The sequence below is a fragment of the Staurois parvus genome, unplaced genomic scaffold, assembly GCF_062004578.1.
Source record: "Staurois parvus isolate SC_StPar_1 unplaced genomic scaffold, SC_StPar_1.0 ptg000019l, whole genome shotgun sequence".
Taxonomy (NCBI): domain Eukaryota; kingdom Metazoa; phylum Chordata; class Amphibia; order Anura; family Ranidae; genus Staurois; species Staurois parvus.
Genome location: NW_028317815.1, coordinates 11,070,934 through 11,082,138, shown reverse-complemented (window position 1 = coordinate 11,082,138; position 11,205 = coordinate 11,070,934). Strand labels below are relative to the sequence as shown.

At 39.1% G+C, this 11,205-nt stretch overlaps 1 pseudogene; it reads left to right on the top strand.

The window, feature by feature from the left end:
* The first annotated feature begins 794 nt into the window (after positions 1-794).
* Positions 795-1,880, top strand: LOC149472880 (coiled-coil domain-containing protein 62 pseudogene; annotated as a pseudogene).
* Positions 1,881-11,205: the final 9,325 nt, after the last annotated feature.

The following is an 11,205-nucleotide window of genomic DNA, read 5'->3' as shown; positions in this document are numbered from 1 at the left end:
AGTTAGATCATGGAAAAGTGGGCTGTAATGAAACACTTATTTGTTGGTCTCAAACCCATAGAAGCCATAGTTTGGGAACAGCTGGATGTAGTTATAAAAAATAGCTCCCTAATATTAAGTTGTCTCTGTGCTAGAAATCACTGGTTGCATGATTGGCCCGTGAGCATAAAAGAATGATCTACAATGATTTGCCCACTATCCTAAAGTTAGAAATAGTCCTCTTATTTTTCAGATGTGTAATAGAAATAAAACATGTTGAGGCCTCCTTTTTTAACTATTTGGGTACTAAGCTGCATTTAAAGCTACTGGGTTTTGCTGTAGACCAGTTGGAAAATCATTAGCCTTTTGATTGGTGTTTTAATAGTGTCATTGGTGCGACTGGGGACAACATTTGATATTTGTATGTCACCAAAGTGGTTTGTTTTTAATGGGCTTAAATAAGGAAAGTGATGCATATAACTAAACCAATAGTTACCCCAAACAGGGGGCCTGTAGTGAAGAAGTATCTGTATCAGAGTTGGATGTAATAGAGAGCACAGAAACTCAGAGGTAACTTGGCTGGCTTACTACAAGACATCAATTTGAACAACAGTGCATCCACACACAGAAGAGTATGCCGCTGCTTCCTACAAGGTAACAAAGTCAGTGACACAGAATGGACTGAAGCCAGTGGGTCAGCATACCAGCCAGACAACAATCATTTTCAGAAAGAAATCAGCAATGGTTTTCCCCTCATGAATTTCATGCCAGGATTTATGTTTCATTATCTGAAGGTGTGACCATCAGAGAGCCCTATGAACATCTCTGATTTTCCATCACCAAAGTTCTTATCCAGAGATCTGGAAAATTCTACTATCCAGAAACAAAGAAAAGAACTGCAGTTGCTGATTGCTGAGCTGAAGGATGGAGATAAGGAGCTCAATGATATTGTATCACTGCAACAAAAGGCAGCTGCTTGCTTGACAAAATGATCGACAAAAAACTCTTACACTGGAGCAAAAGTGTGCCAGACTGGAAAGTGATCTGCACAAAAGGAACAACATAATCAAATCATTAACCAAAAGGATAAAGTTCTGGAAGATCAACACCAGGATCGGAGGACAAACTTGGGAACACCTAGCAGCAACTTCAGGAGATCTCTCTCATAGCAACAGAAGCTAATAAACATTGTCAAGACTTGGAGAGAAAAAAATTTACGCTTGAGCGAATCTCTCTTGAAGTTGTCAGGACAAGTTGGACATCTACAGGCCCAAGAAGAAGAGCTTTCCACTTTCTTAAAGTTGAAGGATAAAGATATCATAGAAGCAACTGAACACATTGGAGAGTTTACATCTCGATTTAAGGATTTAAAAGCAGAATTGCACAAGACCAGACTTAGGGAAACTACGCGTATGAGGGAAGCACAAGATCTTGCTCCCAAGCTGAAAGGGCTGAAGACTGAAGTTTATAAGCTAAAAGATGACCTGAGCCAGAAGACAGTGGAAAACAATGAGCAGACGGAAGAGGTCATCCGCCTAAAACAGGAAAGTGCCTACTTACAGGCTGAACTGGTCTTTGCAGCTGAAAGAGAAAAGCGAAAACATCAACTGCTTCAACTGGCAAAATCAAAACAAGACCGAACAGACATAGAGCTGCAAAACCTGCGGCAGATTTACATGAGGCAGCAACATGATTTACAATTTCTTCATCTGAATTTGGAGTCCAATGATAAAACACAGACAGACGCAGATGCCAGTGTTCCATTAAACCTCAGTTCTTTGGTCTCCAATGAAAGGGATGAGTTCATTGGGAGCCCTCAAAGTCTCCATTCAAACGTCTTATCAGACCTAAAGGCTCCATTGATGCAGTCAAGCCTAAAAGACTCAAGACCTTTCAAATAGCAAGTCAGTATTTTGGGGTGTGCATTTAATATCACTGATTGTCGAAATTCTCAAAAACGTTACAAATTCCAGTTAAGGGCTTGTCTGCACCTATGTGTTTCTCCTTGATGTGATTCTAATTAAATACATAGAACTGCATTAAAGCTAATGTCACCACATTTGCTAAGACACATGTTGATGCACATCAGCTTGCATTCTAATGTTTGTCAACACATTACAACCCGTGAAATACTGCAGAGCTCTCATCTTGTGGGCAGCACAGTGGCTAAATGGTTAGCACTTCCACCTGACAGTACTAGGGTTGTCGGTTCAAATCCCAACCATGGTACAACCACCTACCTGGAGTTTGCACGTTCTCCCTGTGCCAGCGTGGGTTTCCTCCGGGTACTCTGGTTTCCTCCCACACTCCAAAGACATGCTGGTAGGTTAATTGGATCCTGTCTAAATTGGCCCTAGCACATGTATGTATGAATATGAGTTAGGGACCTTAGATTGTACACCCCTTGAGGGTTAGGGACTGATGTGAATGTACAATATATATGTAAAGCGCTGTGTAAATTGACAGCGCTATATAAGTACCTGAAATAAATGAATAAGTATCTTATTAGAGATAGGAAAATTGTCTCTTTTTACCCACTGAGCCTGCACTGCATTTAACATATTTCAGTTAAGTAATGAGTTCTGCAGATTCCAATTTTCCGTGTAAAGGAAAAGTGTGTATGCTTTCCTAGCTGTGAATAAACAGATAGTCAGTCTGAAAATCTGTGGTTTGCAATCTTGGTGCTATTGCTGTGGAAGCTCAGTTTGGTCATAACAATCTTTCATTGATTACTGGTACTTAAAATTACAAAGCAGTTTGGCGGTAATGTTTTATTTGAAGTGAAGAACATCATATTGTATGCTTCTATGCTAGCTTGGAATACATTATAAAAATATGAACCTATTTTACTTGGACAATTGTCTATCAAGGGTTTAAAGCAAAAGAATATACAGTATATTACCCAAGCTTGTGGCTGACTTAAAGGTGTTGTTTTTTTTGTGTTCTGATGCTGAATGTAAATTTGGCAAATTCTATGTTTTTATACTATGCTTCTTTTGCCTAGGCCAAGGAGATTTTACTAACCAGAAAAAAAAAACCTACTAAAAAAGTTTCTCAGGATTGCATATCTACATCTAAATGTGTATAAAGTCGAAAGTGTGCAATAATAAATCTGTTATTGTTCAATGATAGATGATATTAACAATAATAATTCAGAATATTGGTGACGTGAAATTACTTTTTTTGTGTTAATTCTTTACAAAAGAATAAATATTTTACATATGCCGAGAAAGGAAGCAATGCTGAATTAGCCAAAGTGACAGTCTTATAATGTAACATAATAAGAACCACATAATATTGAATCACATTCTAGGATATCTGTATTAAAAACAGCTCAATTGGGTAGTATTGGGGAAAGAGGAAAATCCTAAATCACAGCTTAATGGGCAACTCCAATTTTGTGGCGAAAAAAGCAAATAAAAAAAAAGAATGTAGCATATACTATTGTGACACAAGTCATATTGTAATTGAATGTTATTAAAAATTACCTTTCCTTTTCAATCAGAAGCTCTGTAATTGTCTGTAAAATGCAATGCAATATGACTAGCTGGAGGTGTTCTGTACATAATGCCCCCCAGCAACATAATTTCCTGCTTGTGATTGGCTCACTGATTATCCCAGAGGTCTGCACTAAGATATAAGTCAGGTTTCAGGATCTGCCACAACAAAAATTTTTGGTGAGATGCTCCTGAACAGAAATCCTGTCTAAAGGGATACAGACCCAGCAATTTTCCTCATTCGAGCCTTGCAGGTGCAGCAGCTGATTGAAAATTAGTTACCACTCCTATTCCCATTCATTTTGGACATGGACACAGACAAGCATCCAACTTTTTCTTCAGAATAACGTAAGGTAGGTACAATTTTTGAAATGTATATAGATCACCCAGAGAATTGTTTTTTCTCAACAAAAGTGGAGTCACGCATTAAATATTGAAGGGTCATTACTGAAAACATAGGAGGGAGAAGATAAAAGGAGTCAACTAGAGCAAACAAGAGAAAATCAATGGGAAGCAGAGAGTAAAAAGGATGTAAGACAGGAGGGGGTTTTGCTTCATTGTTGAGTCAAAGAACATGAAGCACAGCTGGTGTCATGGTGTTGTGGATGCTTTGCAAAGGTAAACAGGTCTTTCTGTTACCTGGACACAATAGTTTTAATTTTTCAAATTCCAGCCAAAGGTATTAGAAGGTATAGGTGTTGATTTACTAAAGGCCAATAGACAATGCACTTTTCAAGTGCAGTTGCGCCAGAGCTTAGTAAATGCGGGGAAGTTCTGATGTCTTCAATCACCCAATCACGTGCAAGCAAGAATGCAACTACGCTTTGAAGAGTGCAACTGCACTTAGAATGTGCATAGTCTATTTGCTTTTAGTAAATTTACCCCATAATGTTGTGGAAATGGTTCATAACTAGTGAGGACCAATTGTTCCATGACAGCTGACACAACAAAACTAATATGTGATAAATAAAGAAGAAAAAGATCTACCTGAGGATTGGTCTGTGGTTTGGATACACTGAGAGCATGGGTTCCAGGGACATGAAACAAGCAAAAAAAGTATATATATATAAATATATATATATATTTATGTTAATAGAATTAATATATTACATTTTGTGCTCATTTATATTTTTATGATGTAGATCTACTTTTGTGATAAAAAGCCCAGACTAAAACACATGTTTTTCTTCTAGTTTCACACACACATACACACACTACATGATGCAGTATAATAAATGTATATATATATATATATAACACATAAAGAATACATTTTGAGCATTCCTAATGCACCTACACCATGAAAAATCCTACTGTTTTGTACCCGATCAACTTCTGTTCAACCTTCCTGTGGGGAAATGTCCATTCAATCAGCACTGCAGGCTACAGCTGTAGCATTGATCAATGTATTCTGATGGCAGGGAAGTCCCCAATAACAGAATACAGTGACACAGAGGTGGGGAATCGGGTCAGTTTTTTTCATTCAACACACCGGTTGAATGAAAAAACAGACTAAACTATGGCCAGCTTCAGAAAAAACATCGGATTAACAAAGCAGCCTAACTACCTAAAGGGACATCATGTTTTGTGCACATGGTTAGGCAGTAGACCTAACAAACAGTATGTACTGTATACAGGGTTAGTACTAGGCTATTTTGCACAATAGACAAAACCAACTACTTGCGCCCCCCCCCCCCCCTGAAAAAATAAAAAATAAAAAAGTAAAAAAACTGTAGAAATTATTGAATCAACAAAACATGAAACTGCTACATTTCTTTTAATTTGCAAAAATAAGTGCCATAAAATGTCACAGCACCAATATTAAAGACAAAATATATATTAACCATATTTAAATGAACTGTATTAACCAATCAGACAAAGAAACGAAAAAAAGGTAGAGTTACAAAACTCCACAGTGATCAGCAACCGCAAGACTGCTTGCACTAAGGGACTGAGTCTAAGAGGAACACTGGAAGGAGCAGCTCAGCTGCTACACTGGCCCAAGACACCCAGCATCTTCCTCTGTCATACCTTTCTCCCCCTCTGCCACCCCTCCCCTCAGCTGAAGGATCATTCATGATGTGGCAGCATCTCACACAATCAATCTGCACCTGCTCTTCTCACCCCGACCATTGTTCACCCCTCCCACTCCTCCCATCACCTCCATGACCCGCAATCCTCCTAGGCTTAGCTCACATGTGATGGCTCTTGCCGGGGTGCGAAGTCCAGGCTTTGACACTCAGTGAGGACAAGTGGCCTCCAAGCACTACACCACTTCTCTCTCATACATATCGGGCCCCAATGATCCTGCTTGCATAGGGTTAACCCTGAAACCAGAGCACACCCCCGCCTATTGATTGGCTCCAGCTGTGTAGAAGAAAGAAGAGCCAACACTGGACACACCCCATTTGGTCACTAACCAGCTCCCTGTTACAGTTGGGGGATCCTGTGTGCCAGCGTGTGTACTAGACATGTAGGTACCAATCCTCCGATCAGAGACTGCTGACCGCCTGGGGCCCTGGGCTAATGTCATCACTTCTCATCCTAGGGGGAGCCGACACTTACTGCTACATGGAATATTGTCATGTGTGTATATATGCCCTAAATGGTCATATGTGTGGATAGGCTGTGAGACAATTGTGCAGAGTAAAGATACCATCATTCCTTGTGTATGAGGAGAGGGGGACTCTGCAGAGAAATTAAGAATTCATACAAGAGGTCCATTGGCCACACAGAGAGAGTGCTGGTCTGTGCTGCGCCCAGGTACCATTAGGTGGCAGTGCGGCAGCTGCTTAGTTTGCCTAGTGGAAGCGATGGCCCTCACTGTATCTTCATCTCTACCTCCTTAGCTTATGTCTAAAGATTCCATTTTTTCAATAGCTTAAACTGAGCAGAATCTATTATGTTTTTCTTACAGTCATTAATCGTAGAAACACCAAAGTAATCATAAGGTTATCTCTCAGACACCAGCAATAACTCTGTTGCTGGATTTGAGACATGTTTAGACTGCCCTATAGGAGCATTTAGATGAATTTTATTGAAGATACTGTACATTTTATTAATTTGTTGCATAAGTCACTTTTAAATAGCTTGTTGTATAAAACCGTATCAGTCAACAATGTTGTTCTCGCACCTGAAATTTTCTCATCTTCTCTCATCTACACTGCAAATATTATTGAAATCTTTAAAAAATATTTTATGAAAGATCACACCCTGTCTAGCAAAGTTTAAGCAATGCAGTAAATACGATTTGAAGAAACTAGCACATCCTATGATGAGTAAAATAGTTTAAGGCTATGCAATCTATGAAAACAAGCTATGTAATGTAAAATACATTGCTTAAAAGGAATTGACAGCCATACACAGAAAACATATTCTCAGGTCAAGCAATAGGTGTTGTGAGAAACATGCCGAGAATGTAACATTTTCTATATTCTGTGAATTTAATTCACTTGACAGACAGCACTCCACAAATATATTGAATGAGATGTCGGAAAAGAAATCATGATTTCCTTAGTGGGAAACTGAACAGAATATGTGACACTTTTATTCCAAACTTTCTACACACTGTAGACATCAAGCCATTACTAAAAATCTGATATACATATTGTGTTACCTAGAATGATGTGATGAGCAATTTAGTTAACTAATATTCTCTTGGTGAAGGAAAGATATTATTTGTTACTATTTTCATGGGATCTATATTTTTCATAATATAATATACACTGTATTTTACTTTTTATTTGTTGAAGAATACTATTTTAATTATATATATTTATATAGTATAAATGTATACTTAATAATTTCTAATGCACATTTATATACACTATAGGCCACAATGTGTTTGAAATAGTAGAGTATATTTAACCACTTGCCCTCCAGAGGATTTACCCCCTTGACACTAACTGCACTTTGTGGGAACTAAGTTCCACTAAACACACACACAGCTCCTATAGTAAAACAGCACACAGCACACATTTAACCCTTTGATCACCCTAGATGTTAACCCTTTCCTGCTCAGTGTCATTAGTACAGTGACAGTGCATGTTATTAGCATTGATCACTGTAATAATGGCACTGGTGTTGTCAGTGGCACTTAGTTCCCACAAGTGTCAGTTAGTGTCAGCTTGCCCGCTATCGTAGTCCCGCTATAAGTCGCTGATCGCCACTAATAATAGTATTAAAAAAGTAAAAATTCCAGTATATATCCCATAGTTTATACACGCTATAACTTTCACACAAACCAATTAATTAGGGCCATCTTTAAGGAGGGGAAAAATGGGAAGTTGCCCTAGGCCCAGTCATTGCTGTGGAGTCCAAAGCAGCTGCCACATACTTGCCAACTGTTCTGGTTTATGTTCCCTTGTACCTTTAAGTCTTCATCCTGAGCTGTGTCCTGTGTCAGCATTCACTCATAAATGACTAGTATTTATAAGTAAATAAAGGCACCATTCATATGTAAATCATGGCAGCAATGTGACATTCATATGTAAATAGTGTCAGCATTCATATGTATATTATGCCCCCCAAAGGTTCCATCCACCATCATCTCTGCTGAATGCCCACTGGGGCGGTAACCAGGGGCATGTTTGACAGTCCTGCCTGCAACTGTGATCACTGAACCTACTATCAGACTGTTCTGCTAACATAAGCAAAGTGTATGTGTGTGTGTGTGTGTGGGGGGGGGGGGGTTGGGGGTGATTTGCAGAGACAGGCAGAACAGGAAGAACAGTTTGGGGTGCACAGGTGATCAAGGAGGGGATGTACTGAGGTAAGGAAGGTGGGTGTAAAGATGAGCAGAGGAGGCATGTAGGGTTAAGCTGGGGGAGGAGGCTAGAGTAGAGAGGATGAGGGAGGTTCGGGGTGCAGAGGTTAGCAGGGAAATTTAGGATGCAAGGGTGTACTCAAGGAGTGGATAAAGCTATACGTCACATGTAGGATAGCCCATTCATTTCAATGGGCTGCTCTATGCACCATAAATACAGAAAAAAGTCAGCAGAAGTGTGAGGGTATCATTAACAGTTAATGACACTGATGTGTATATGCTAAATGGCAGCACATTTCTGTGGTGTCAGGAAAGCGATTTTGCATGCATTCCCAACACGCAAAAACATAGCCATAGGCTGAATGTCTTCAATTATATTGGTGGCCAGTGTATATCTTCTCATTATATTGGGGTATGGTATAGAATCCTTTGATTCACACTAGTGGTCAATGTTTATGTCCCCCTTACATTGGTAGTCAGTGTAAATCCCTGCTTACATTGGTGGTCACTGTGAATGCTCCTATTACATTAGTGGTCAGTGTAAATCTCATTTACATTGGTGGCCAGTGTAGAAAATCCACTTTATATTAATAGTGGTAAAAAATCCTAATTTGCATTTGTAGTCAGTGTTGAATCCTACCTTACAATGGTGGTCCATGCAGAAGCCCCCCTTAAATTAGTGATCAGTGTAAATTCCGTCTTACATTGGTTGCCAGTGTGGAAGTGTATTGATTTTTGGTGTAAAATACCCCATTACAATGATTGCCAGTGTGCATTCTTAATTACATTAGTGGTCAGTGCAAATTTCCCTTTACTTTGGTGGTAAGTACAGAACTGCCTATACACTGGTGGTCAGTGTAAATCCCCCCTAACATTGGTGGTCATTGTAGAAATGTCACCTCCCATCTCCAACCAGCACTGCCACTTACCCACTTACCCCCCAACCACTGCCTTCTCAGTCCATGGTGTGCAGGCAGGGAGGAGATGACTGACAGCAGCAGGAGCCAATGGTTCCCTCTGCTATCAGTGTAGCCTGTGAAAATAGGAAGAGAGAGTAGCACTGGATAGACAGAGGAAGCATTTAGGGAGGGGGAAGAATAAAGAGTTAGTGGGGTGTTTTTTACCTTAATGCAGGGAATGAATTAACGTAAAAAACTGTTTAAGTTTAGAACCACTGCAAGAGTGTTAGCCTTAAAAATTCTTATAAATATAAAAAGATAAATAATCCAATCATTCACTCAGCATTTACTCAAAAGTGAAATGTCAGTTGTAGATTAAATATACCTTTGGAAGCATTTTGTTACATCTGTTCAATAAGTGCAAAAATATATGTTGATCTTTCCAGAAATTATAGTGAGCTGATAACTGCCTGTATTTCTCTCTGAACTTCTACCCCAATGGCCCCAATAAATGTAGCATTAAAGCCGGCCATAGAGGAATCAAATCTCAGCTGATTCAGTAGGGAACACCCAAGGTTCAATCCATCTATGGGCAGGTTGGTTGTACCCAAGTTGATCCATCGATCAACTTGGGTACAACCAGCATGTCGAATTTTTTTACATGCAAATATTGACAGCAGCTATAGTAGCTAGCAGTAATCATTATGTTCTGCCGGCTGGGAAGGCTCCCTGCCGGCAGAACACAATAGACCTGCAAAAGGGATTGCCCCATCAACAGTGACTATGTTGATGGGGTAATCATGCGATTTTCTTTCCTTCAACCCGTGGTAGAAGGAAAGAAAATAGCATACTTTATGGCCTGCTTTAGTTTGTATGCACTTTCTGTGCTTGTACAGTATCAAACTCCTGCAAGTCATTTGGTTTCATGTCAACAATTAACTGGTAGGTTGATTGATTTCTGCTTAGTTTGGGAACCATGCATGCATTAGAGAATTTACTTAAGTATACTAACACCCTGTATTTTTAATGTTCTTCATCAAGTGCACACATGAATGAAATGAACATGGGAGTTTATAACATGGACAAACTGTAATTTAGTGCTTATTATTATTTATTATAGGTACTTATATAGCTCCGTCAATTGCTTTACATGTACATATATATATTGTACATTCACATCAGTCCCTAACACTCAAGGAGCGTAAAATCTAAGGTCCCTAGCTCACATACACATACTAGGCAGTTAGGCATTAGACATGAACCAATTAACCTACCAGCATGTGTTTGGAGTTGGGGAGAAAATCCATGCAGGCACAGGGAGAACATGCAAATTCCAGGCAGGTGGTGCCATGGCTGGGATTTGAACCAACTGCCCTAATACTGCCAGGCAGAAGTGCTAACCATTTCGCCACTGTGCTGCCCATATTATAAGTGTTTTTTTATTTAACAAAGGTAACGTCATTCAGCTGCTCTGTCTTTCCTTCCGTGATATTTTCTGTACCGTTTGCGCCCCGTGGAATAACTACTTGCGCCAAGGGAAGGTTAGCCAGTCTTAAAGCCAATGCATTATTTTACAAACTTTTTCATGTCCGCTGTACTGAATTTAGGTTATTTTTGTAAAATAATTTCATGTTTTCATGAGCATTTAGAAATTTCAAATAGTTTGTTGAAAAAGTAAGTTAGGAGTAGAAAGAGTATAACCTCTGAAAAAATGGTAGGCTACAGACTTTAAAGATTGATTGTCATGTCTGTAAAAACTCAGATAACATTTAAAAGTATAGACCTCATTTTAAAGTTAGACTCCAAACTCAGTTCACGATTTGCAATTATACCTGACATAAGCTGAAGTAATGGTTTTGTATATAGACTCTCTGAGACTATTCAAATATTATTTAATCATTGATCTGTGGGAGCTGAGGTAATAAGCCTTCATATATGGGCTCAGTGGATCTAGAAGAAAATAGAAATTAGAGACCGCAGTTTACTTTGTTTTTGATGAGTAGGGAAATATGATTCTGGACATCAGGGTATTATAATGATTAAATCAAGTCAACTGAATTTCAAA